At 36.9% G+C, this 24163-nt stretch overlaps 1 protein-coding gene across 1 annotated transcript in view; it reads left to right on the top strand.

Annotated features, from left to right (window-relative positions):
• Positions 1-24163, top strand: part of NAALADL2 (N-acetylated alpha-linked acidic dipeptidase like 2) — a 1041900-nt gene that overhangs the window by 154773 nt on the left and 862964 nt on the right. Inside the window, 1 exon segment of the mRNA XM_023760057.1 lies at positions 17407-17515. The gene's annotated coding sequence lies outside the window, so the exon portion shown is untranslated.

Here is a 24163-nt window from a genome sequence, read left to right on the forward strand (position 1 = left end):
TATATATATATATATCATTTGGAATATGACATTGAGTATTTCTACATTTAGCACAATTCTACTGAATGTTTTCCTTCTTCAAATAAATAGATAGGAGAGAATACTTAAAATCTATGTAAATGGACAGGTCTCCTACTGAAAATTCAGTGTTTACTGCTAGTGAGGTGAACATTATGAGGCAGCGAGACAAGACTACAGTGGGAAAAGGCCCTGAATTCCGTAATTTTGCATGGGGACTGCCCTATAAAGAACATGTAGCTTCTTATTGGCATTTTCCCATAATAGGATAATCTTTGTGCCTGGCTAAAAGAAGTTTGATTTTGTGGAGCAGAGCTAGAAGCAGTAGAAATCCGACGGAAATAACTCTATAGCTAACAAATGAGCCTACCACAGTTCTTCAGCTGCTGAAAGAAGACACAAGACTCCTGGGTCACCAGAAAAGCAGAAGACAGCATAGTTTTGCTCAGAGTCTTACAGAACCATTCAGAGCACCAGCCGGGTCGTAGAAGCAGTGGTGTGCCACCAGTGAAGAAACCTGAGAGCACAGGGCCCGCCACTTTTGCAGCAATCAGTGAGCAACACTGCTTTTTGAGGAGAAGGAGACCAGGTGCATCTCAGAACTACCTGATGAGTTCCTGTGACGTCATCTCACGTCTCAGAACTCCGGGTTCATAAACAATCCCCAGAGGAGGCCTGCAGGAAAGAACAGTCAAGGCCACGGCCTCAGCAAAACTGTAAGACCCCAGGAAGCTTGTTCTGGAGGATGTGGTTGGAATGAGGTTTGAAGCAGATATTGTTATAGGTAAGAAATGGGGAGGAACACTGGGTAACAAAAGAAGGGAGAAAAGTGTAGGGAAGCAGTCTGGCTCAAATAAAGAAGCTTGATGTAAAGTTTTAATTAATAGCTATTAATTATCAAGTAATCTTTCAGAAATTCAGCTTTCTCAGAGTTGCTGGGCAAGGTTGTATTTTTCACAGTGTGCTCAATGATGACTATTTCTAATGATAAGCTGTATACAGACTATGGCTTACATGTGTTTATATTTTAAAATAGACTATTACAAGCAATTGGTAATTCTGAGAAAAATCTTTAAAAACCCTGTAAGCCTTTTGAGTATTTTAGTAAATAAATATTGATATGCTGATATGGTAATCCCATGTTCATATTTAAATGCATTTTACTTTTTAAGGAGAGTATTGCTATTTCTGGAATAGGCAAATAAGAGATTGAAAAATATTTGAGTTGTGAAGTATTAAAAAGGGATTGAGAAAAGTCATATTTAATGCTCCCTAGAGATAGGGAGGTTTTACAAAACACATTAGATTTATTTATTGCATTTATTGTAAACATTGAACAAATACCTATGATGTTATTTTACTTAAAATATTTATGGATCTAATGTACTTTGTTGCAAGAAACTTCTACAAAATTTATGTGCTATTTTAATGTAATGGTAGACCTATTTTGCAATATACTTCCACTATTAAATCATTCATGAATAAATGGTAGAGTATATACTATAAATGATAGAGTATATATCATATTCAGTGCTTCTTAGAGCTAGCCACCCATGAGAATCAGTTGGGAAAGTGATTAAAAATGCAGATTCTGCGCACCTCCAATTTAGATTCTCATTCTGATGGGACCAGAAATCTGACTTTTCACAAACCCAGAGCTGATCCAGGGAGTAGTTTCAGCATACATTGAGAAGTACTACTTTCCAATAATTGAAAATAGAGTCATTTACTAAATTGTAACATTTTTTTTCTTTTAAGGAACACATGTTGTGTTCATTTTATCTTTTTAGACATTTCCTTTATAAATGCTTTTCCAGTTCTGCAAGTGTCTTCTGTATTTTTTCTCATTTAACCATTGGTGCAAATGTGTCTTAGGAGGGAAGCTTTTGGTTTGGCAAAACTATAATCTAATTAACCAGACTTTAGCCTTGAGAATACTACCACAAAACAATTAAAAATATAGATTTCTTCTTGAAGTGTTTAATTCTGTTTTAATTAGCAACCTTCCACTTTTATTTACTTAGTCCTCCCTCACCTGCATTAACATTGATACAGTTTTTAGTGGGTCCTTATAAATATATCTGCATTTGCATATTCATTCTGGAAAATTGTAGGGGTAAAGACATCATTAAGTTTCAAGGATCCTTCTATACCTGAGGTCACATTTATAAACCAATTTGGAATTTCCCCCATGAGATGCCTGTGAGTCTAAAAGGTTAAAAGGGGAGATTTATTACATGCTTCATACTAAATCTAAATATTATTGCAAAATTGCATTTGTTTTTTTAGTAACAATAACCAAGTTTCAAGAAAACAATTCTTTATAGAAATTATTCCTGGGGTATGGTATGTTTAGAAGAAAGGTATGTTAACATACATATTATCAGACTACTAGAGGCCTGGTGCATGAAAATTCATGCACTGGAGGGGGGAGTCCCTCAGCCTGGCCTGCCCCCTCTCACAGTCTGGGAGCCCTCAGGGGCGGGAGGCGACCTGGCGATCAGGGGAAGGTGACGCCCCATCACACCTCTGCTGCTGCCACTGCCAGCAGCACAAGCCTCGGCCGGCCCTGGTTACCTGAGCCTTGGGCCAGCCCTGGGCAGCTGGGTGGCTGAGGGCAGGTCCAGCTGCACTGTGCACTTGCCACCCCCCCCCAGCTGGGCTGAAAGGACTGGGGGACTCTGGTAGGGCTGAAGGGACTGGGCGCTGCCATCTTGTGGCTATGGGCACCGCCATCTTTGTGACAGTGTGATAGTCAATTTGCATACTCCATCTTTATTAGATAGGATGGGTGGTGCACACACAATACAATATACAGCTGATGTATTATAGAATTGTACACCTGAAACCTATATAGTTTTGTTAATCAAATGTCACCCCAAGATATTCAGTAAAAATGGGGAAAAAAGCACTTCAGAAATATTCTATTTCAAACCATGGTGATTGACACAGAGCCTCAGGCATAAGTAATCAATGTAATGCCATAATGAAGATGGTTGTCTCTAAAGCAGCACAGTTGAAATGATTGATCTTTTTCTCATTTCTCTGTGTTTTTTTTTTAAACTATATTTTTACCTCCCTGAAACCAGATTTGTGTGGATCCCTTGGAATAAAAGAGAAGTATAGCAGTTCTATTGTCTCAAGGATTACCTGCCCTCTGTGTCCTCAAACATCTCCATTTCTGGCCCTTTGCCTTCAGCCTGTTCTCTCTTTGATCTGCTGCAATCTGGCCTCTCCCTTCACTACCACACTGAAACTACGCCCACTAAGTAAACCCAAAGGAAGCTTTCCAAGTCTTAATCAGTGTTGTGCCAAGCCATATTGGAACCTTGGTAAAGGGAAAAGACATGCCCCAATATGCACTTATTACTATATCCTCCCATATTTTGAATTAAGTGAAAAAAGTTAATGAAGACTCTACAATAAAAACAAATAAAAAATAAAACATGACTATGTAGAAAGCCCCATGCTGTACAAATTCTTGCACACCATTCTCAATCCCATAAACCTGCCCAGTGGGAAAGTGAAGGCTTTGCAAGTCCAGGAACGGTAGTTTGCCAAGATGAACAATAAATAAAACAAACAATAACCTATCTCAATTAAAATGTTTATATTTTGCCCTGACCGGTTTGGCTCACTGGATAGAGCGTTGGCCTGCGGACTGAGGAGTCCCAGGTTCAATTCCGGTCAAGGGCATGTACCTTGGTTGCGGGCCCATTCCCAGTGGGGGCTGTGCAGGAGGCAGCTGATCGATGTTTCTCTCTCATCGATATTTCTAACTCTCTATCCCTCTCCCTTCCTCTCTGTAAAAAAAATCAATAAAATATATTTTAAAAAATGTTTACATTTTTCTCACCATGGATTAATTTTACATTACATTAATTTTTAAAAATAATGCATTTACATATTATCTTGATTCCTGATTTTTTTATGTCCCTTAATTCACTTTTTGCACAAGATGAGTGTGTTACTCAACTCACCCTGCTCACATTAGTTGACCTCACCCTGAATCCCAGCCCTGCTCACATTAGTTGACCGCTTTGTGCACTGGGTACTATTTTTTTCTGTCTCTCAAACCTGTCCCCTCTGAACTTCTGTGTCATTGTTGTCTTGTGATGTCTTTCCTTTATCACCAAATATTGCTTCTGAGTGTCTTTCCTGGGCCCTTCTCTTCCAGCCCTTGGATTTTGGTGCTCTCAGAGGCTCATCCTCGTTGCGGAGCATGCTGTTGTTTGCATTCCTCCTGCACCGTCATTTCCACTGCCATTGCTTTCTTCCACGTTCTCATCATTTCGCAGTTGAACAGTTCTACAGGCTGCTAACAAGTTCCTCTAATCTCCTTGCTGGCCTCTTTCTGATCCAAAATGCAGACAGAATTATTTTATCCAAAGTGAATACCCAATTTATTTATTTGTTAATCAAATATTTATTTAGTGCTTTTTGTACCCATGTACTGTTTTAGGTCATAGGAATAAATCAGTAAATAAAATATAAAGTTCATACTCTCCTGAAACTTACATCTTTATTGTATTTGAATATTGCTAAGGTCTTATTCTAGAAGTTATATATAATCTTTATCTAAATATATCTTTGCATGATGGATTCGGGTGATAGGAATATTACCTTGGAGGAACTCTGTCAAAATAACAGTATCAAAATTACTTAGTTTCCTAAAACATTATATCAATGAACAGCTAGCATCTCTTTTTCCGTAACAGAAAAATCTAAGGGAAATTCGCATCCAGAAAAAAAAATCTTCAGGTCATCATTCACTCAAATGGAAATAAAATGTATTTCACACAAGCCTGGTACACGAAAATCCAGATATATGGTATAGTGCACACTGAAAAATGATTTTTTTTCATTTTATAGAATGAACTCACCATGGATTTCCTCCCCCCCAGTGAATCTAAAATAAGTCCTGATTTATTTTCCCCTTTAATTCTTTATTTATTGTATTACATATGTCTCCTTTTTCCCCCATTGACCTCTCCCTGGCACTTCCACCCCCCAGCACATGCCCTCACCCCGGTAGTGTCTGTGTCCATTGGTTATGCTTATATGCATGCATGCAAGTCCTTTGGTTGATCTCTTACCCCCCCACCACCTTCCCCTGCCTTCCCTCTGTGGTTTGACAGTCTGTTCAATGCTTCTCTGTCTCTGGATCTATTTTTGTTCATCAGTTTTTTGTCCTGATTTTTTCTGTAAAGTTTCAGAAGCAGCTACTATTTGAAGTAGGCAGCTTAATTATAGAAATATATTAAACTATCTAGGAAAGAGTTAGAAACTGTCCAGGTAAATGATCTACAAATATCTCTTTCTACAGAAAATCATAAGGTGATCTTTTTAGCTCTTCTGAAGAAACTAGAAGATATCCTGTATTATAGCAACCTATACCTTAAACTTACATTCTTTCTTCTAAAATTTAATTTCAACATGACACTTCTCTGAGTACCTGTTATTTGCTTTTCCTGCCATATTGCATTAGCTAGCTCTCTTAGTGCAATGTTGAAAAGGAGTGGTGAGAATGGATGTCTTTGCTTTGTTCCTGGTTATAGAGGGAAAGCAGCTAGTTTCTCAACATTAATATGATGTTGATTGTAGGATTTTTAAAATGTATATCAAGTTGACAAAGTTTTTCTCTATCTCTAATTTACGGAAAGATTTATCATGAATAGGTGTTGGGCATTGATAAGTACTTTTTGGCATCTGTTGATATGACCACATGACTTTTCTTGTGTAGACTGTTGATGTGATGGATTGCATTAATTGGTTCTTGAATGTTGAACCAGCTGTATGTGTCTGGTATAAATCCCCCTTGGTATAATTATTTATATACACATTGTGGGTTTCTTTAAAAACATGTTAAAACATTTAACATTTTAGACATTTCCTAAATTTAATTTAAGCTTCTTTAAAAGACTGACACCCTGAGCTTATCATCTCTCATGGCAACGTTCTGCTGGAGCTGATAGCTGTTGCTACAACCCACTTCGCCATAATCCCTGCAGCTCTATTAGTTTACTAGTATGTGTAGTTGCTTTGTTCATTTGCATTGCCTGCCTCAAATGTCTCAAGCCTATTTCTGCCTTGGAGCCAGCGGACATTCTCTAAGCACTGTCATTATTTGACCTCTGTGTTATCTAAACTTATGTACATTGTTGAGACTATTGACCTCTTTGCACTGTGACCCTACTTTCTTCTAATATTCTTCCCGCTCCTTTTACTTGCCTCCTTCAATTATCATATTTTAAAAGCTGAAGTTCCTTAGAATCCTGCTATTTTTTTCTCTGCCCACCCAGCATAGGTGATCATCCACTTTCAGTGTTTTTCAGATCTTAGAATCCCTGATATTCCCCTCTGCCCATACTACTGGCTTACATTAATATTATTCAGATAGTTATGAGGAATATGAATTGTGCCAAGTGTACCAAGAAGCCATGGAAAACATCAAGGGAACAATGATTTGTGACAGGCCTTCAAAGAGAAGTGTGAGTCACAGATTTGAAATGTCAGTGATAGAGGGAATGTGGGACAAAAGGATCTACATCATGAAACATATTGATTATCTGGAAATGTGTTCAGTTTATTCTCACCAGTATAGTGAAAATTTTAATTGACAGGTGAACAGATGAAGCACCAAAGTCTCCTATTTATTTAACAACTAACGACTGTTCTAAAATCAAACATAATCTTAGAGACCAGCCTGGAAAGGAAATAACCTTAAGTTCTTTCATTGTTGAAGGATGATGCTATATAGATTTTAAAATAACAAGATTAGCCATAGAGTAGAATATTATTGTCAATTAAAAATGGAGTATTGATACATTCTATGATGTGATGAACCTCAAAAATATTAGGCTAGCCCTAACTGGTTTGGCTCAGTGGATAGAGCATCGGCCTGTGGACTCAAGGGTCCCGGGTTCGATTCTGGTCAAGGGCATGTACCTTGGTTGTGGGCACATCCCCAGTGAGGAGTGTGCAGGAGGCAGCTGATCAATGTTTCTCTCTCATCGATGTTTCTAACTCTCTATCCCTCTCCCTTCCTCTCTGTAAAAAATCAATAAAATATATTAAAAAATATTAGGCTAAGTAACAGATATCAAAAATAAAGTCTATATATTGTACAATTACAATATCACATATCCAAAAATGACTAGTCTATAGATACAAAAATCCAATTAGCAGCTGCCCGAGGCTGGGATTAGGAGTAGGGGTTGACTACAAAAGGGCATAGGTAGCTTTTCGGTTGAAAACATATTCTAAAACTGGATTATGGTGATGGTTGCATTATTGTATAAATTTACTAAAACTTGTGTTATATACAATGGATGTATTGCATAAATTATATTCACATAAAGCTATTAAAAATAGCAATCCCTAGCCTTTTTCTATGTACTTGTGAGGCACAGTGAGGCTAAATAAGTTACCCGAGAACAAACAGCTAATACATATCAGGACTAGAATTTGAACCTGATAGTCTCCCTACAGGGCAATTGTAAGCATTTTTTTCATGAATTAACTGAAATTTTATCCTTTATATAATACTATGACTGGTATAATTTGTATAATTCTCTCATTTTACAGATGAGAACATAAGCCTAAAGATTAAGTAACTTGAAGTCATGGCTTAGCTAGAATTGAAACCCAGAAAGATTGACTTATACCTTACATCTCTTATCATTTTTAGTTGCTTGACCAAGCCACAGCTATCCCTAAAGCCACAGATGCAAGTTTTTATTTATGAACAGCTGCCAGAGATGGTGGCCTTGTAAGTGTGAAATCCAGACAACCAAGTAGCCTAGAGTTTTATTAATAACTTGCCTTGCTGAGATCCAGAACTTGACATTCAGCACAAAGCTAGGAGGCTAAGGCCAAGTAACTGTCCATGAACTGACAGGTGGTCTGGGAAGGAAAAAGAAGGCTTCTTTTAATTTGGCTGAGAATCCCCACTTATTTCCATAATCAATCTTATGAAGGGACTGACTGATTTTTAGAAGTGCATTAGTAAATAGGTCATGTACTAAGAATCTGTGGCTTGTCACTCCAACTTACCTTTCTACCATTTTCTAATTTCCTAAAATCTCCTACCTTATTGACCACCATACATACTAGTAGCAGTTATTAATGATAGCTCACCATTACTGAGTGATTATTATCTAACAGGTTTTCTGCTCTACTGCTTCTGACTCATTAGTACTTAGAAAAACCCTAGGAGGCAACTAGTATATTATAATCCCTCCATATTTTTCAGATGAGAGAACCCGGGCATAGGGAGGCTGAGTAAGTTGCTCAAGGACACACAGCTACTAAGTAGCAAAGCCAGCATTTGAGCCAGGCTGTCTGTCTTGAGTCTCAGTCTTAATGACTGTCTGTAGTCTTAATGACTACAATAAACCTGTATCTCAAGGATGTCAACCCTAAAGGGGAGATGTTCACTTATTCATTCATTTAGTGTTTATTGATTACCAACTCCATGTTATGCATCGTACTGGGACATTGCTGGTAATTAAATATGATACTAACTAGGCAAATTTTATAAATTAACGTGCTATCTTCTAATATATTTTTCCTTGAATTTAATAATGAGTGGAGTCTCCAAGAGTAGTTTTTATCTCTTAATTGTTTTTATCTCATTCATCTTCCTCATGTTTTGAAAAAATATATATCTATACTAATAAAAGGGTAATATGCAGATGGTCGGGACGCCCTCACGCATGACAACCAATCAGCTAGAGGGTGCATGTGCAGCAGGCGTGGGTGGGTGGGGACTTGCAGCTTTGGGGACGATGGCAGGGCATGGTGGAGGCCTCTCCGCGCGCCTGCGCTGGAGGTCTGCAGGCCTCCCCGGCTCCGGCCTACCTCTTTAGGGTAATCTATCAAGGAGCCCTGGATGGGTGGGCAGGGCCTACCTCTTTGGGGCGATGGATCACAGGGCTCCTGCACCGTGACAAGGCACAGGCCAGGCTGGGGGGACCCCCCCTGAGTGCTCAAATTTCATGCACCAGGCCACTAGTGTATATATGAATTGATGTGGCATAGTAATAGTATGAATAACCTCCAGAGCATTTCCACTTCTCACTACTTTTTTAATGTGTGTGAAATCATGGCAGTTGGATATGTAAAAGATGAGTAAAAAATCATTCATTTTGTACATCTCACTAGTCCTTCCCTTGAATAATTCCCTATGGTATTTTGGTAAAGTCAGGTTCTTGTCTAATTTTAAATGACTCAATTGAAGAAGCTTCGGCTGGGGTTGATTCTAGAGGTGAATGGACTTGCTGTGAAAGGTTTTTAACATTTGGCCTGATTTTCCGCTTCTTAAAATTGTAGAGAATTACTCCTAATTACTTTCTCTAACAACCTCAGCTCTGTTTCTTCCTGTTTTATGTCATTTGTGACTCACGGTCCTTCTAGATAAGTATCATATATCCTGTGAATGATTTCTGAATGCAGCATAGTTTTTATTTTTCCATGGGATGGTAGTTCTTATAAAGAGAGTTCATTGTATATTTTTTCTCTTGGAGGGGAGGCATAATTTATTTCAGAGAGGAAGGGAGAGGGATAGAGAGATAGAAATATCAATGATGAAAGAGAATCATTGATTGGCTGCCTCCTGTATGCCCCAGTCCACAACCCAGGCATTAAACCATGACCTCTGGTTCTTAGGTCAGTGCTCAACCACTGAGCCACTTCCTCTTTGGATGTGGGCTATGTTATGAATAAGAGTATCAAATTATATATCCATTAATCTTTGATTTAAAGTTTAAAAATTTAATTCTGAATCAGAATTCAAACAGATCATCTTAACAGTGGTCAATCATTTACTAAATTCATAGGTGTGAAACCCAGGCCCATATTTCCCAGTTTTCTATCACACAGCATATATAAATACTTCTCCTATTTTCCACAGAGATATGTTAATATGAAAGCACTCGTAAATGGATATTGAATAAAACGTTTATATACCTTTTAGGCGTATTGAATCTATGTGCCATTTTCAAAAGGGAAATAATGGTTATACTGTTGGGTGGAAGCATTATGATTTTTTATGAGTAGGAAATAATGTGAACTTTCTAGAGGTTGCCAGTCAATAGTTTGTGCTTATTGATTGACATATGTTTCTTTTAACCTTTACGTAGAGATTCTTCAATAGGTTAAATAATTTTACTGTTGTTTCCTTATATGGCTGCCTAGCTTTCAGTCTTAAATATAATACATTGAGGCAAGGGTCTTTCCAGAAGAACTTTATCACATTTGTCTTTTTATCAATACCTTGCAATATTGTTTTGTATATTCTAACTCTTTCATATCATACCTAGAGCTTCTGGTGATAGTCTGTATTTTAGAGAGAAACAATGAAGAAGCTAGATTTATTGTCAATTTTAAACATGTCAGTTTGTGAAAATTATATATATTATGTAATGTAATTATATATATATATATATTTTTTTTCCCCACAAAGCTTTGTGGTGATTATTCCTTATTTCTACCCACACACTATCATGGAAATTGCTACTTGGCCACATTTGAGACTTGGGGATGGAATATGCGTGTTGGAACAAATCCTTGATTAGCAGAGTCCCATACTGAGTGGCAGTTCACTTCACCCGGTCCCTGCTGAGAACCATTGTGCAAAGATTTGTCCTGACAGGCAGTCCTATAGCAGAGATGGCTTTGATATTTCAATCTATTTTTTGATAGATTTTACACTTTGGTACTTGTTATGTTGTCTTTCTTTGGGATAGACAGCTGGTGGCTGTATTAGCATCTACTAAGAGTGTTACAGCAATTCTCACATCATAGTAATCCTGTTTCTTAGTGTACACCCAAGGCGTTACATTTCAGGGCTGGTGAAATATAATTGATATATTTTAATCATTTAAATTCTCTATACATACTAGTAGCAGTTGAAAAAACTGGATCTCCCTCACCCAGGCTAAAGCATTATGGTCTAAGTCCGAAGTTCTTAGATTTTAGTGTAAATGAGAATCATTTGGAGAGCTGGTAAAAAAAACACAACAAAAACAAAACAAAAAAAAATCACCAACAGATTACTGGTTCCTATCTACAGAGTTTATGATCTGTAGTCTGGGATGGGGGCTGATAATTTGCATTTCTCACAACTTCCCAGATGATGCTGGTACTGTCCATCCAGGTCCACATTTTAAGAACAACTTGGTTATGGAGTATTGTCCAACCACAGTGTTTAAGGATGTGAATGGTTCAAATCTCACCTGAAGCCCACACTGGAGAACCACCGATCTAATATAGTGATACACAAACTTATTATGTAATGGACCTGAGAATAAATGGTATAGGCTTGTGGGCCAGACAGTCTCTGTCATAACTACTCACCTCTGCTGTTATAGCAGGAAAGCAGCCATAGGCAATGCATAAGCAAATGGACATGGCTGTGTTCCAGTAAAATTTTATTTAGCAAAACAGACAGCAGGCTGAATTTGGCCCATGGCCCATAGTTTGCCAATTCCTTATCTAAATCATCAAAAAGGGATGTGCATCTTTCCCTAGCTCACCAATCACCTGTATCCTCTATAGTAGCCAGCAACAATGTGTCCGATTTTGAGTTAGGAGCTGTGGGGGGTGTATAAGAAGTATGACTATGATATTTCTACTCTTTGTCCTGAGATTAGAGTTTAGTAAAGGGCTAGGGTCGAATAGATTTCATGATATAAGTGAATCTTGGAAAATAAGTAGAAACTAGACAAAAGAGCAGAATGAATGCATTATCTATGAAGACCAACTAGAGAAAAGGAATGGAGGAAACATTCAGTATGTTCTTCCAATGGGCAGAGAGATCTGTGATAGGGAAAGGATTGGAAATGCTGAGTCACAGATGCCCTTTAGCTCACATTTATTGAGCATACTCTAAATTTTGGCACAGTGATATGAGGACACCACAATCCAAGACACAGTCATTGCCTTCAAAAAATCCTAGAGGTAGATCAAGATATTAAAGAACCCCCAAAGCCATATATAATTATTTGGAGTTGATATGCTTAGCTCATGGTGGGCTTTCAATGGATGTTAAACTGAAAATGACACTTCTGTGATTGACAACAGGAAATTTTTGTTAGTTCTTGATCAGTAGAGTGGTGTCAAGAAAAACTGTTTTAGGAGAAATCATCCTCTATATGATAGTAAAATGGCAGTCATACAAAAGAATGGTTGTTAATAATATTACATTAACCCCATAGAAACTTAGCTAAACTGAAATATGTTATGTGTTGGGTTGTTCTTTTGCTTGTTTGTCATTTTTTGTTTGTTTATTTGTTTTAATATACTCTGCTTAAGAAAATTCAATCCCACTTGATTGTGATGTATTATTTTTTGGATGGATGTACTGTTGTATTGGATTAGCTAGTATTTTGTTGAGGATTTTTGCATCTGTATTCATCAGGGATATTGGTCAGTAGTTTTCTTTTTGTGTGTGTTATCTTTGCCAGGTTTTGGTATCGGCTTATATTGACATCATAGAATGTGTTAGGAAGTATTTTCTCTTCTTCAATTTTTTGGAAGAGTTTGAAAAGAATAGGCTTTAATTCTTCCTTGAACGTTTGGTAGAATTCACTGGTGAAGCCATCTGATCCTGGACTTTTGTTCACGATCAAGTAGGATTCATTTCAGGGGCACAAGGATGGTTCAACATTCGCAAATCAATCAACATGATACACCACATTAACAAAAGACAGAATAAAAATAATATGATTTTGTTAATAGATGAAGAAAAAAGCATTTGATAAAATACAACATCCATTTATGATTAAAATGCTCAATAAAATAGTAATAGAAGGAAAGTACCTCAGCATAATAAAGGCCATATATGATAAACCCTCAGCCAATAACATACTCAATGGTGAAAAACTGAAGGCTTTTCCCCTAAGATCAGGAACAAGACAAGGATGTCCACTCTCACCACTCTTAATCAACATAGTATTGGAAGTTCTAGCCAGAGCAATAAGGCAAGAGAAATAAATAAAAGGTATCCAAATAGGTAAGAAGTCAAACTGTCACTTTTTGCAGATGGCATGATGCTGTATATAGAAAACCATAAAGACTCTACCAAAAAACTACTGGAAACAATAAACAAATACAGTCAAGTTGCAGATACAAACTCAATGTACAAAAATCCATTGCCTTCCTGTATACCAACAACAAAACTTCAGAAAAAGAAATGGAGAAAACAATTCCTTTTGCAATCACAACCAAAAGAATAAAATACCTAGGAATAAACTTAACAAAGAATGTGAAAGACCTATATACTGAAAATTACAAAACATTACTAAAAGAGATTGAAAGACACAACAAAATGGAAAAATATCCCGTGTTCATGAGTTGGAAGAATCAACATAGTTAAAATGGACATTTTACCCAAAGCAATATACAGATTTAATGCAATTCCCATCAAAATCCCAATGTCATTTTTTTAAAGAAATAGAACGAGAAATCATCAGATTTGTATAGAACCACAAAAGACCCAGAGTAGCCAAAGCAATCCTGAAAAAAAAGACTAATGCTGGAGGTATCACGCTACCTGATTTTAAAATATATGACAGAGCTATGATAATCAAAACAGCATGGTATAGGCAAAGAAACAGGTACACAGATCAATGGAACAGAATAGAGAGCCCAACTATAAAATCACATGTATGTGGACAGCTAATTTCAACAAAGGAGCCAGAAATGCACATTGGAGTAAAGATAGTCTTTTTAATAAATGGTACTGGGAAAACTGGAAAGCCACATGCAAACGAATGAAACTGGATTGCAGTTTGTCCCCATGTACAAAAATTAATTTAAAATGGATCAAAGACTTAAACATAAGACCTGAAACTGTAAGTCACATAGAAAAAAACATAGGTACCAAACTTATGGACCTGGGTGGTAGAGAACATTTTATGGACTTGACCCCAAAGGCAAGGGAAGTAAAAGCAAAAATAAATGAATAGGACTACATCTAACTGAAGAGCCTCTGCACAGCAAAAGAAATGGACAACAAAACAATCAGGCAGTCAACCAGATGGGAGATGATATTTGCAAACAGTAGCTCTGACAAAGGTTTAATCTCCAAAATACATAAAGAGCTCATAAAACTCAACACCAAACAAAGAAATAATCCAATAAAAAAGTGAGCAGAGGACTTGAAAATACACCTCTCCCAAGAAGACATACAAACAGCCAATAGATATATGAAAAGATGTTCAACCTCACTGGCAACCCAGGGAAAAGCAAATTAAAACTACAATGAGATACCACCTTATTCCAGTTAGAGTGATACCAACAAGACAAGCAACAACAAGTGTGGGAGAGGTTGTGGAAAAAAAGGAACATCATTCATTGCTGGTGGGAATGTAGACTGGTACACCACTATGGAAAGCAGTCTGGCGATTTCTCAAAAAATTAAAAATAGAGCTACCATACAACCCAACAACCCCACTCCTGGGTATATACCCAAAAAACTCAAAATCATTTATACGCAAAGATATATGCACCCCTATGTTCATTGCAGCATTATTCACGGTGGCCAAGAGTTGGAAGTAGCCAAAGTGCCCTATGATAGAGGATTGGATAAAAAAGATGTGGTATATATACACAATGGAGTACTACACGGCCATAAGACAGGATGAAATAGTGTCATTTACAACAACATGGATGGACCTTGAGAACATTATTCGAAGTGAAATGAGTCAAACAGAAAAAGCTAAGAACTATATGATTTCACTTATATGTGGAATATAAAACTACCTTATGAACACAAAAAGCAGTGTGGTGGTTGCCAGAGGGAGGGGAGTTGGGGAAGAAAGGGGTCCTGATATGAGGTGACAGGAAAAGATTTGACTTTGGGTGGTGGGCACATGGTTCTATATACAGACTTTTAAATTAGTAATCCACACATGAAACCTATATGTTCATGTTGACTAATGTTCACCCCAATAAAATTTAAAAAATAAAATTCAAAAATTTTTTAAGATGTTTGTATCAAGCCATCATCAGGACTAAAGACAAATTTCCAAAGAGTTGTATGTGCCATTTTGTCTTTCTGATACAAGTGTATACCACTTAAAAGACTGTATAGAGAATAATTCTCTAGACAAGTAGGGCTTTTCACTTCTGATATTTTATCCCTAGAACATTGGATATAGAGCCTGGGTATAATCTATTATCAACTAAAACAGTTAGTGGGATATCATGATAGAGAATTGTGTATTTGAAGGAGATAATCTCTAAGCTTCATTCTAGTCTAGTATTCTGACTAGGTAATACCTGAATGGTCCATAAGAAACTCATTCAAGCAACTTTTTCTAAGAACCTGAAAAAAATCATATCCTGAATAATGTATCTCAATACTTGAAACTAGAGTTCATTTCATTTAGTAGATAGAATTTTGAATTAGGGGTTAGAATAGGTAAGGATTAATCAAAGGCACTTTGTTAGACAAACTGACATATGACTTCTCAGCTCTCTAACCCAATCAATACAGTTTGGGTAGTTTTGGGGGGACTGTCTGGTGCTTCCTTTCAGTTTGATTTTTAATCAAATATAGGATGCATATGGAAACATGCCATTTTTATCCAGTTAAAAAAGCAGGGTTAGGAGAAAAGTCCCATGTAACTTAAATTTCCATGTAACTTGATTTGTAGCTTGAAGACTTAGTCATTGTGAGCATGCCTATAACCATTTTTGTTACAGTTCTCATTTTCAATGTTGAGGGAGAGGAGAAGCCTACATTTGTACTGAGACAGTAATTGATTTATTGAACAACCTTGCCCATAAATAGAATCTTGAGGCTCTTTTAAATAAAAGATGAAGATTGGGTCATGAACTTCAATCCTCCCCATTTCATATTGTTTTATCCTCCACAAATGAAATATTTTAAAGTGTCCTGAACTGTGTGTATGGGTGCACATGTATATGTATCTATACTAATGATGTAATGTCAACAATCTTGAACGGAGGACTTTTACTTGATAATAGGTTAGTCCAGAAAGCTTATAATTCACATATTAACCAAGTTAGGTTACTCTTACCAAGAAACACCGAAATTCATGAGGAAAGAAAGAAGAGTTGTCTGGCACTTCCAAACTGGATGAACCTACAGGATCTAACAGACAGTCGTTTTCCTAAAAGCAGAGGAATTTGAGATTAAAATTCAGAAATATTATTTTATTATATATTTTGGTGGTTGATTACTCTATGACATATTATTATTTCTATTATATAAAGCTTAAGGAAGCCCGGACAGCATGGCTCAGTGGTTGAGTGTTGACCTATGAACTAGGAGGTCACAGTTTGATTCCTGGTCATGGCATATGCCCGGGTTGCAGGCTCAATCCCCAGTGTGGGGCACAGTGTGGGGTATGCAGGAGGCAGCCAATCAATGATTCTCTCTCATCATTGATGTCTCTTTCTCTCTCTCTCTCCCCCTCTCCCTTCCTCTCTGAAATCAATAAGAATATATTTGAAAAATAAAGCTTAAGGAAGATGAGAAATTTTGAAATGTGGGAGAAAAAAATATAAATGCAAAGAAAAAAGGCCAAGAATTCCACCACCACCCCCATCACAAGCATGTGAAATACTGCATTATTACTTATCACAGCCCACAAATGTGAAATATTGAATAACCAATCTTGGTATAGAGGATATAAAACAATAGGGGAAGATTGTCAATATCCTAAAATACTATGTAATAATATCAATCAATTATTGAGTGCTTAGTACATGTTGGGCAATGCGCTAGGCACATTATATGCAATGTCTCTAATCACAATAGTTTAAACTAATTTTTATCTGTTAAACTGAAGAAATTTATATTTGAAGAGTTACAGAAATTACCCAAGGTCACACAGTGTTCAACAGAATTGCCAAGTTCTGTCCCACAAGTGCTCTTTCTACTAAGCATCTCTTCCTTTGGTTAGCCCCTTCTCCCCAAAGAGAAAATACACTTTGTGTCCTGTTATGTGTCTTCTGCTTTACATTTTATTGTGTTAGTTGTGCATGTCACAAAGTATGTGTGCCATTTAGGCTAGCTAAATTAAAGTACACATGTACATATGTAGACATATGTACAAGTGAGAGCAAGAGAAGAAAGTATTTGTGTGTCTGTGTATACGTTTGTCCTCAAAATAAAATGCTGTGCTTAAAAAAAAACAAAGTGTATTTATACATTCTTGACTTCTAAAAAAGAAAGAAGAAATAGAGATGCTAACAATAGAAAATAACTGATAAGGTAACTCTGAAAAGCATTAACTAAAGAATAAATTCAAGAGCCAACTTTAAATGATCTAATATAGCTTCCAATTTAAATTAATCATCTCTGTGTTTTTTATTTGTTTGTTTGTTTTGTTTTGTTTTTGTTTTTATGAACAGGAAATGGGCTTTGACTGTTAGGCACCTGGATGAAGAGCCTTGGGTTCAGCTTGTCAGAGACCTGTAACCTGCAAAGACCCTCTGCTTGCCCCAGGATCTTTCAATTGAGGTAAGACCTAATTACCTTAATTAGAATGTTAGACTTTTACTCTTGAGTGAACTTTTAATAAGGTAAGTTAGCATAACTCTATATTGTGCCAATAGCTGCTCATTTTGAAAAAAAAAAGAGGAAAATGCAAGCATTATTCTGTTGCAAAGGCTTATGTATTCCAAATTCTACTCAGCTTTTACTTCATGGATTTGAGCCCAGTCTCTTTGTAGACTATTATCTAAATATTTAAATTTTTGTTTGGCTGTTGCAGTTGGTACAATTTCCTTGCTTTTGTGGTATCAGTTTACTTTTATACAATTGTAAATTGCACTATACATGATCAGATTAGTCTCACTTTTTGGTTTAAGTTGTGCCAGTGATTTTACTTAAAAATGACAACACCGCTGCTGTTTGTGCTGTGATATACCATGACTTTGCATTGCTTATTTATTCCAAGTTAATACGGATTTGTTAACCTTTTGTAATACCTGTTTCTCTATGCCCACACATAGACTGTGAACTTCCCTTTAGGCATTAGATTTTGAAGACGTGTTCTGAAAGGAGTTTATAACTCCTTGGAGCACCCAGCTTGGAGGGAGGGGGGTTAATGCCAATATGTGATTAGAGAATTTTATTCTGTGGCGCCCTAGCTGCTGTCAATATTCAAATGCTGGTTCAGGCTTACTGTGTATAACACTTTACCTGGCATGGATGATGCAAAGGCCCCAATGCAGCATGGAACCAAGATCTAGGAGATCTGAGCAGACCCAGCATGGCCACCAACACACTTTGGGAACGTGGGTGTACCATTTAACCTTCTGAGTTTTCCCTTGATTTTGAATTGAGGAGTTAGATTAAATCATGGAAGGGTGACAAATGCATGTGAAGATCAGGCTTATAATTCAAATCTATGAAGTGGCTGGGAGTGTATGGTGGGCCTGTGGGAAAGAGACTGTGCTCCGTCTGAAACCATTCAGATTCAAGCATTTTAAACCTGGACAAAAAAAGTAAATCGTGTGAAGTGGGGAATTGAACTTGGCCATTGGATTGAATGAATTCTAAGGTCATTTCCAATTCAATAAATGGTTATAAAATTTTATAACTATGTAAAATACAATATTTCTTAGCATCTGTTGAGCTCCTGTGTTTTATCATGCTTATGTAATTAAAAATAAGTAAAATAAAACTAAACTGTTTGCTTTGGATTTCCCTTGGAATTATAAAATAGAATTAAGGGAAAAGTGATTTTTTTAGCATAAAACAATCAGTTCATCTGTTTAATATTTTGTGAGTTCCTAAAAATTTTATTTCTTTTATTAATTCACCTAGAATGAAAACTTTGAATCTAGTACTATATTCCAAGAATAAAACCTATCCTGTAAATTACTGGTTAGCAGTTTCTCAGTTTTTTTTTAATTAATATTTTAACTAACAGTTTAATACAAATGTTATTTTATATAGACAAAAGTGAAAGTGGTAGTTTAAATAAGTATATTCTCTAACAGTTTTTAGTTCTATTCACTTTTGTTCTTTCTTTGTTTTTAATTTATAGTGATGACATATACATATCTCTTTTTTATCACCTCTTACTGACTTTCAAACAGATAGTTTAGCTGAGAAAATAAATGAATTTTATCAGAGGCTAATGGCAATTAGGCAACAAGCCTAGTGGAAGATGGGAAGTGGGCCAAGTCAATATACTCTAGGGGTCTTATCTATTCTCTTTGGCTCAATTTAAATCAGAATTTATGTCTACTGGAAAATTGAACTCATGACTGTTGAAAGCCATGTGTGTTATCCAGTGGTAAATGGAAAATTAGAAGGACCCAGAATTTGCATGCCTTTAGTTGGGCCCTTCCATTAGCTTCTTTCTTTATTACCTCTATAGGTTTTTACTTCATGATTATATGAAATTATAGACAAATTAAATTTACTTCAGGTATGATAAATTTTGAGAATGAATGTATTGTATGATGCATGCTTTATTTATATCTTTCAGGTAACTTTTCCATGTGTTTGTGCAAATTGTTACTGCCTTAAGATATATAATCAGAAAAAAATGTTTTAAGAGGCTTTTGCCTTAGACTTCATAGTCTAGCCTTGTTGTGATGATTTTAAGTACTTGCTGTCTACTTCTTTGATAGCCAAGTTAGAAAAAATACTTGGATGTTAATGTTCAAACTGACTAGACCCAGTTAGATCTGTTGTATTTTGTTGTTGTTTTTTAATTTACCCACAATATCTGACATTAACAACGTGTCTTGGCTCTTTTTTTCCAAACAAAAAAAAAGTGATAATGTTAGCAGATATAATTTAAGTTAAACCAGACATGGAGGCTCTGTAATGATGCTTTTTATGTTTTATTGCCTTGTTTTACCAGTGTGACTAAGCATTTTTTTTAATTCTCTAGTCATATGCTTTGGTAACACACAATATATGGACAAAGTAGACATTTATACAATACACTCAATTACTTATTATTTTTGTAGGCTTAGAGAATTAATGACAGGAATGTCTAATCCATTGCTTAGCTCACATTCCCAACATGAAAATAAGTAATGCAAGTTTCTAAATTGAGGTAGTTAATTGCCACCTTGCTTGTAAATACACCTCATAAGCAGTTCTGAAACTGAGAACCCTCAGACTTAAATTCCTTTTATTCTACAAAAGATGCTCTGATATGCACTTAACATAAAATCACCTTTAGCATTTGACATTTATTAGCCATGGCTTTCAAATGAAGTGTTTAATTGAAATCAAAGTGCCATTGTTTTTAATAACCCAGAAAGAATGTGTATGAATATTTTAAGAAGATATGACAGTGGAGTTAAGAATACTGTAGCTCCTACTTAAATATTGCAGTTGTTTGAACAATTCTATAAAATAGTCTTATTATCAAAATCTAATTTAAGGTTTAATGATGCAGTAAAGTTGGGATGTTCACAAAGAAACCAGAATAATAACAGTAAAAATTTAGCCACAGCTTAGTACATTCTAACCAAAATTTTCTGGTCAATTAGATGTGACTGTGTTAAACAGAGACAAACTGCAAAAGTAATTAGAAATCACGTATCAGTGAATGGCTCGATGCTGGAGCCTGTTAAAGACATTCTGTGCTGCCTAAGATTTGCTACCCCTTCCTGGGTCTCTTTAAACCAAAGTAAATGCAATTATTACAAATTTTATTTTTCTGGATGAAGTTCTCACTAAACTGTTTAACAAATGAGATTTGTCCCAGAATTTACTCTTCACAATTTTATTTTTCTTAAGCCTTTGCTTAGAGTACATGATTAATTTTTTTTAAAAGGCAGTTAAATGATCTAATAGCAGCAATTCAATGGAAAAATAAAACCTACTATCATAAACATCCTAGAGCACTCAGGAACTTTGCAATTCTTATTCACTGGATTACAGTAGAGTCTTGCTGATATTGTAAATCCCATGCAAGAGAAAAATAGGGAAGAATACTGATGGCAAAATCAGTGAGGTACTTTTTGTCTGCCTTCGGGTCCCCCCCGCCCCAAATTATTTTTTTCTTTTTAAACCATTGGTTACCTTGGCTGCCCTTAGAATCACCTGGGAATCTTTTTCAAATCCTTGAGGCCGAGAAATCAGGATTTGAAAAAGATTCCCAGGTGATTCTAATGTGTAGCCAACGTTGAGAACCACTAATCTAAACAATGATTTGTTTAGTTAGTATACTCAGCAAGACATTAGCTTTATTGATTCAATCTACAAGCATACCTTGTTTTATTGTGCCTTTAAGATATTGTGCTTTTTACAAATTCAAGTTTTGTAGCAACCCTGAGTCAATCAAGTCGATTGGAGTCATTTTCCAATAGTATTTGTCCACTTCAGATCTCTGTGTCACATTTTGATGATTCTCTCAATATTTCCAACTTTTCCATTATTATTATTATACTAGAGGCCCAGTGCATGGATTTGTGCACGGGTGGGGTCTCTCGTCCTGGCCATGATTGGGGCTGATCTGGGCAAGCTGGCCACGGGGAGGGACCACAGGAGGTTGGCTGTGGGAGCACACTGACCACCAGGGGGCAGCTCCTGCATTGAGCATCTGCCCCCTGGTGGTCAGTACACGTCATAGCCACCAGTCGACGGGCCGTTCGGTTGTTCGGTCATTCGGTCACTTAGATTTGTTATAGCCATCTTTCTTATATATATTTTATTGATTTTTTACAGAGAGGAGGGGAGAGGGACAGAGAGCCAGAAACATCAATGAGAGAGAAATATTGATCAGCCGCCTCCCGCACACCTCCCACTGGGGATGTGCCCACAACCAAGGCACACGCCCTTGACCGGAATCGAACCTGGGACCTTTCAGTCTGCAGGCCGATGATCCATCCACTGAGCCAAACCGGTCAGGGCGTTATAGCCATCTTTGATGATAGTAGGGCAAGACCCTCCACCAGCAAACACATTACACTTCCTTGAAGGCTCAGAGCATGATTAGTACCTTTTAACAATAACGTTTGTACATTATTTAGAAATAAAGATATTGTATTTAAAAGACTATGGTAGACATAACTTTTGAATACATACATAATACATCTCTATATATAAAGAACCAGGGGCCGTCACATCCGAAATAACCTAATGGATAACTGAACAGGCTGAGTGGGGTGACAAGGCCAGCAGGGGGCTTAGTGAGGGGTGACCAGGCTGGCAGAGGGCACAGTGAGGGGCAACCAGGCCGGCGGGGGGGGGGGAGTTGGGCCCAACCAGGTCAGTTGGGGGGGCAGTTAGGGGCGACCAGGCTGGCAGAGAGGGGCAGTGAGGGGCGACCAGGCTGGCATGGGGGGCAGTTGGGGGCTACCAGGCCAGCAGGGGGGGGAGCGGGGGGGGAGTTGGGGGTGACCGGGCCAGTAAGGAGCATCCAGGAGCATCCAGGCCAGCAGGGGGGGCCATTAGGGGCGACCATGCTGGCTGGGGGGGGCAATTAGGGGTGACCAGGTCGGTGGGGGGGGTGACCAGGTTGGCAGGGGGGAGCAATTAGGGGCAATCAGGTTGGCAGGCAGAAGTGGTTAGGGGTGATCAGGTTGGCAGGTGGGGGCAGTTAGGCGTGACGAGGTAGGCAGGCATGTGAGCAGTTAGGAGTCAGTGGTCCTGGATTATGAGAGGGATCCTGGATTGGTGAGGGTGCAGGCTGGACTGAGGGGACCCCCCTCCCATGCACAAATTTCATGCACCGGGCCTCTAGTACATACATAACATCCAGCATAATTTTATATGCACTGGGAAACATTTGCAACTTGCTTTATTGTGATTTGGCTCTGTTGCAGTGGTCTGGAGCTGAACCCACAATATCTCCAGGTTATTTCTGTATTTTTATTAAAATAAATTTTAATTAAATCATTGCCTTATTTTTTGGTTTGTACTATATCATGCAATTAACTAATAGAAAAATCCATAAAAGGAATTTAAATAGAATAAATATTTGAATTGTACTGTTTCTGGTAGAAATGGTGATTTTTGTATCATTAGGATCTATCCTTGAAACTGAAAATATTTAAATTAGTTTTTATCTATGTTTAAGAATGTTTTAATTTAGAAGGTAAACTTGAAATAGTTTTTTTTTTAAGAAACAAAAGAAAATTATGTAGGGAATTAAGACAGTAATTAAGAGCTAAATAATATTTTAAAGGAAAAGAACTTGGAGTCATCAATGTTTTAACTTTTATAAATGCAAATTATTAGACATCTCCTGCCTAATTTTATAATTTTTAAAAGATTTTTAACCATAGTTTTTGATATAAATTTCAAATATATCAACTTTCAACCATATTAATCAGTTTGGCAACAATTTATTCAGAACTTTATGCTGAAAATTATCTTTACACAAGTGGCTTTATTTCCTTATACAACTAAAATAAATCTATAACATTTCCTTGCAAATTTGACATATGGTCCTTTGTTAACCTAACATGCTATGAATTTCATGCTTGTGTATTTATGAAGTGCTGTCTTGTCCCTTGAAACATCTTTTATATTTGTCTTTTCAAGATAACTATTTCTAAAATTGATTTTTTTTCTAGCTGAATGTTCACCTTTTAAATCAAAGGTTGTGCCTCTGCAAAACCCATTCTCTTATTGTTCTTTCTCTTTCATATATGCAATATTCCCAACATATGCAGCATGTTAATATTTTTAAGTGCTTTTTAAAATTTTATAAAGACAATTTCATACATATATTTATGGTGAGCATATTATATGCCAGATACTATGTTAAGTACTGGAGAAACAAAAGTAATTATGGTAGAGTTCCTTTCCTCAGGATGCTCACTGTGTAGTGGGGATACAAATTATTACAATACAGTATGATGTTGTAGTGTGAGCATTTAAAAAGTAGCACAAAGATGGATATGAATTTTGTAAACTCCCAAATACTTATCTTCAGCCCAGATCAATCTCTTTCACTTCACATCTAAATACTAGGGTGACCTGCTTTTAGAGAGCTAGCCTAAAACATAGATCACACCAGCCCATAGAAATCAATAAAACATAATATCTTCTATAATAATAAAAGCATAATATGCAAATCAACCAAATGACTGAACAGCAGAACGACCATCCAGATGACCTTCCAGATGTCCAAGCTATGACACCCATTGCACCAGGCCAACCAAGGCAGGTCGATGCAGTTGGTCA

Source organism: Myotis lucifugus, unplaced genomic scaffold, assembly GCF_000147115.1.
Source record: "Myotis lucifugus unplaced genomic scaffold, Myoluc2.0 scaffold_170, whole genome shotgun sequence".
NCBI lineage: Eukaryota > Metazoa > Chordata > Mammalia > Chiroptera > Vespertilionidae > Myotis > Myotis lucifugus.